Raw genomic sequence first — 6,000 nt, forward strand, 5'->3', positions numbered from 1 at the left:
AGTCATAGAGACACTAATTTGGTATTTTTTCTCCTTCTTAAGTTTAAATGTCATACCAATGCATGTGTTTGAAGTATACATTAAGATGATTTAAAATTTGTTTTGTATTTTGAGTTTCTTAAATGCATGGATTCTTGTTCATTTATCTCTGAATATGTCTCTTTTCTATTTTGGCACTATTATATACATTGGAAAGAGCCAAACTATTAGGGCTTAAGTATATACATGCATTAGTGACTTGAAATTTTGGATAAAAAGTTATATCACAGAGGAGCAGTTATTACAATTAGAGATAAATTGCAGAAATATTTTTTTAAGAGAAAGCAGATTTTCACATTTGATTTCTATTCAAAGTACTAACATCTACATGGTCCACACTTTTCTATTTTAAAAAATTGTGTTCTCCTGTTAAATAGATTGACATTTCCACTTCTGTTTATCACAAAAGACTGTATTTGAAAGATCCATACTGAAAATTGAAATTACAGTAGTAATAAATGTAACTTGAAAAATCAAGTTTAGGAGCCTTTTCATTTTTTTCTTAGAAAAAATTGTTCTGAATTACTCTTTACCACAAAGATTTACTCTTACCTACTATATATTTTTCCATTTTATTTTCTGTGATAGCTTCTATACACATCAAAATAATTTCATGCCAAGTGGGGCAACATTTTAACTGTAACATTTAAAAACTTTTGAAAAAATTCCTGAAAATGCAATTAATTTCACATGTAAGTTAAGAAGTTTAGGATCCAAAGGTATTTTAATACTATTTTTAACTAATTCTTTCCTTTGTAGTATATTGAAAATCAGTTTTAAGCACAAGCATAGCCAATGGTAATATGACTTGACAACATATTGATTGAATGTCTACAACCACTCTGGGCTCTGTGTCTAATCCGCCTTGTTTGTCTATCCAGTTCTTCCAATTATTTGTCCTCTTTTGACTGGCCCAAGACTGACCTTTGTTAAACTGAAGCCCTCATTACAATAAGGCATATTTAAGTAAAACTTTTTTAAAAATGGCTTTGGCTCTTTCTACACAATATTAAAACTATCAGCTGAAATGTGAACTCCCTGGTCAATTGGTATCATGTAGCACACCTTTCAAACACTTTTTTTCCTGGTAATTTCTAAATAAAATAACATTCTGATGAAAAATATTTTTTAAAGACTAGTACTTGAAAACTTTAAGAATGAGGCTGGGGGCGTGGCTCACACCTGTAATTCCAGCACTTTGGGAGGCCAAGGTGGGTGGATCACTTGAGGTCAGGAATTCAAGACCAGCCTGGCCAACATAGTGAAATCCCCTCTCTATTAAAAATATAAAAATTAGCCAGGCATGGTGGTGTGTACCTGTAATCCCAGCTATTCAGGAGACTGAGGCACAAGAATCACTTGAACCCGGGAGGTGGAGGTTGCAGTGAACTGAGATTGCACCACTGTCCTCCAGCCTGCAGTACAGTGAGACTCTACTGAAAAAAAAAAAAAAAAATGAATAGTGTTTCAAAGATTTAAATGACTTAAGAGTACTAGACTATCTTAAGATGCTAATACTATATAAACAGCCTGTTTTTTTTTTATAAGGAATCCTAGTGCTTACTAAACAATAAACTTCAAAACATACTGAGAGGTAGGTGATGTCATCTTCACACAGAGCCAATAGGCAGCCTGAGGCAAGGAGAGTTCAATTCCCTGACTTGTCTCCCAGGAAGACAGCAACAGAAATACCTCAAGATTAGTCAGTGTTTCCTAAGTCCACATAATAACAGAAGCATTTAGCACAAAATGCTCCTTCTCCACAATTTTGGAAAATCACAAGATCTGTGACTTCTCAAATTTAACAGAACAGGACTTACCATGAAGGGGCATTTCATTTTTTATGGCCCTATAAAACATGACAGTTTATATTTTTAGAAAGCATCTGGCCATTTCCTCCCTCCCCCAATAAAAATCAAGTAATTTTATGAAGGGCAATAAAAGAGGAAATGCCTCCAATGTATCTTGCTCTGATACATTTTTTCTCTTTCTAAAGTTGTAGTAAAGATTTGCTATATTGTACTTTTTTTCTTGACTTTTCTGTCCACCTTCTTCATAAACTTTACTCCCGCCACTCTGCAAGAGGTAAAAGCTTCACTGACTCCTCAAAGTTTCATAATTTATTTGTCTTACTGAGGGTCTGAAAAGGCTTTATGAAATAAGGCAGGATTGTCTCGTCATGATCGTTTGAATAAGTATGAGGTTTGCTCTAAATTACCAAACAAAGCATAATAGGTCATATGTAGGGAAAGGCACAATCTTATTTTAGGTTAAACTCCCCCTGAAGAGGCTTATCTATAGTATTATGAACATACAGAGGTAGAGATAGGATTTCCTGCTTAGCCTTTTCTCAGCATCACGTTTTCTAGAAAAAATTATTGATTTGGATAGTTGAGCTATAAGTGTATTCTTCAGGGATAGTTCTTCAACGCAGAGTGCATGTGTCAGAAAGTAAAGGGCCATCCTTGGTACTGCCCCTGCCCCCAACTTGGATGAAGCAATCATTGTTGAAACAATGTAGAAAATCAAATCACAGGATTCTGCAGAAGCTTTGCAGCACCCAGAGCTGATCCTTCACCTGTCAGGACTAGCCTCATTTTAAGAGGTTGGCTTGGTAGGTTTTCTTGTTGATTTGCATGTCATTCATACCACAGCTTTTTGCCAGACCAGTACATAGGACAGAGAAGAATACTAGTTTAAAAATAAATTAAGGGGGTATATTTTTTCCTTAACTTTTTATTATTTGGATCCTTATGGCAATTAGATGCCTCTTTATCCTTGAATTCAAATGTTCTCTCTCTCTGGTTTTATCTACAGTAACGATGGTTATGATTAGTAGCAATACAAAATGCCTGTGATTTATTGAAGTTGATGTTTAATAAAAGGCTGATGAAAGGAAAAAGAATCCTGATTTTGTGATAAAACCACCAAAACTCAATGCCCAGCTAAGCTAAATCCCATGTTCAGCATGAACTTGATACAGAAAATCACAAAAAAGAGGGGCAAAACTTTCATGTCGGGCAGTGTTCTCTGGTTGCGATGTTTAAAATTTTCATATTTTGAATGAAACTCAACTGGTTCTTCTACAATATATTTGAATAAGCAATGTATCTGAAGTTCTCATTTTGCATACAAAGGAAGACTGAGAAATGAATAAAAATTAATGGTTCAAGTTCTAAAATGTTATCATGTAGGAAAAAAACAGAGATATGAACAGATTTTACAGATACTTTGCCTGAGGAGGTTGCAAACAAACAATACGTTTAGCTTTCACTTTTTACAATATGAATAAATACTTTTTTTCTCAAAAATAAGTCTTTTTTTTTTTTTTTTAGACTTTGAGTTCTAGGGTACATGTGCATAACGTGCAGGTTTGTTACATATGTATACTTGTGCCATGTTGGTGTGCTGCACCCATCAACTCGTCAGCACCCATCAACTCTTCATTTACATCAGGTATAACTCCCAATGCAATCCCTCCCCCCTCCCCCCTCCCCATGATAGGCCCCAGTGTGTGATGTTCCCCTTCCCGAGTCCAAGTGATCTCATTGTTCAGTTCCCACCTATGAGTGAGAACATGCGGTGTTTGGTTTTCTGTTCTTGTGACAGTTTGCTAAGAATGATGGTTTCCAGCTGCATCCATGTCCCTACAAAGGACACAAACTCATCCTTTTTTATGGCTGCATAGTATTCCATGGTGTATAGGTGCCACATTTTCTTAATCCAGTCTGTCACTGATGGACATTTGGGTTGATTCCAAGTCTTTGCTATTGTGAATAGTGCCGCATAAACATACGTGTGCATGTGTCTTTATAGCAGCATGATTTATAATCCTTTGGGTATATACCCAGTAATGGGATGGCTGGGTCATATGGTACATCTAGTTGTAGATCCTTGAGGAATCACCATACTGTTTTCCATAATGGTTGAACTAGTTTACAATCCCACCAACAGTGTAAAAGTGTTCCTATTTCTCCACATCCTCTCCAGCACCTGTTGTTTCCTGACTTTTTAATGATTGCCATTCTAACTGGTGTGAGATGGTATCTCATTGTGGTTTTGATTTGCATTTCTCTGATGGCCAGTGATGATGAGCATTTTTTCATGTGTCTGTTGGCTGTATGAATGTCTTCTTTTGAGAAATGTCTGTTCATATCCTTTGCCCACTTTTTGATGGAGTTGTTTGTTTTTTTCTTGTAAATTTGTTTGAGTTCTTTGTAGGTTCTGGATATTAGCCCTTTGTCAGATGAGTAGATTGCAAAAATTTTCTCCCATTCTGTAGGTTGCCTGTTCACTCTGATGGTAGTTTCTTTTGCTGTGCAGAAGCTCTTTAGTTTAATGAGATCCCATTTGTCAATTTTGGCTTTTGCTGCCGTTGCTTTTGGTGTTTTAGACATGAAGTCTTTGCCCATGCCTATGTCCTGAATGGTACTACCTAGATTTTCCTCTAGGATTTTTATGGTATTAGGTCTAACATTTAAGTCTCTAATCCATCTTGAATTAATTTTCGTATAAGGAGTAAGGAAAGGATCCAGTTTCAGCTTTCTACTTATGGCTAGCCAATTTTCCCAGCACCATTTATTAAATAGGGAATCCTTTCCCCATTTCTTGTTTTTGTCAGGTTTGTCAAAGATCAGATGGCTGTAGATGTGTGGTATTATTTCTGAGGACTCTGTTCTGTTCCTTTGGTCTATATCTCTGTTTTGGTACCAGTACCATGCTGTTTTGGTTACTGTAGCCTTGTAGTATAGTTTGAAGTCAGGTAGCGTGATGCCTCCAGCTTTGTTCTTTTGACTTAGGATTGTCTTGGAGATGTGGGCTCTTTTTTGGTTCCATATGAACTTTAAAGCAGTTTTTTCCAATTCTGTGAAGAAACTCATTGGGAGCTTGATGGGGATGGCATTGAATCTATAAATTACCTTGGGCAGTATGGCCATTTTCATGATATTGATTCTTCCTATCCATGAGCATGGTATGTTTTTCCATTTGTTTGTGTCCTCTTTTATTTCACTGAGCAGTGGTTTGTAGTTTTCCTTGAAGAGGTCCTTTACATCCCTTGTAAGTTGGATTCCTAGGTATTTTATTCTCTTTGGAGCAATTGTGAATGGAAGTTCATTCATGATTTGGCTCTTTGTCTGTCTGTTACTGGTGTATAAGAATGCTTGTGATTTTTGCACATTAATTTTGTATCCTGAGACTTTGCTGAAGTTGCTTATCAGCTTAAGGAGATTTTGGGCTGAGACAATGGGATTTTCTAAATATACAATCATGTCATCTGCAAAGAGGGACAATCTGATTTCTTCTTTTCCTAACTGAATACCCTTGATTTCTTTCTCTTGCCTGATTGCCCTGGCCAGAACTTCCAACACTATGTTGAATAGGAGTGGTGAGAGAGGGCATCCCTGTCTTGTGCCAGTTTTCAAAGAGAATTTTTCCAGTTTTTGCCCATTCAGTATGATATTGGCTGTGGGTTTGTCATAAATAGCTCTTATTATTTTGAGGTACGTTCCGTCAATACCGAATTTATTGAGCGTTTTTAGCATGAAGGGCTGTTGAATTTTGTCAAAAGCCTTTTCTGCATCTATTGAGATAATCATGTGGTTCTTGTCTTTGGTTCTGTTTATATGCTGGATTATGTTTATTGATTTGTGAATGTTGAACCAGCCTTGCATCCCAGGGATGAAGCCCACTTCATCATGGTGGATAAGCTTTTTGATGTGTTGCTGAATCCGGTTTGCCAGTATTTTATTGAGGATTTTTGCATTGATGTTCATCAGGGATATTGGTCTAAAATTCTCTTTTTTTGTTGTGTCTCTGCCAGGCTTTGGTATCAGGATGACGTTGGCCTCATAAAATGAGTTAGGGAGGATTCCCTCTTTTTCTATTGATTGGAATAGTTTCAGAAGGAATGGTACCAACTCCTCCTTGTACCTCTGGTAGAATTCGGCTGTGAATCCATCT

This window comes from Theropithecus gelada, chromosome 5 (genome assembly GCF_003255815.1).
Source record: "Theropithecus gelada isolate Dixy chromosome 5, Tgel_1.0, whole genome shotgun sequence".
Taxonomy (NCBI): domain Eukaryota; kingdom Metazoa; phylum Chordata; class Mammalia; order Primates; family Cercopithecidae; genus Theropithecus; species Theropithecus gelada.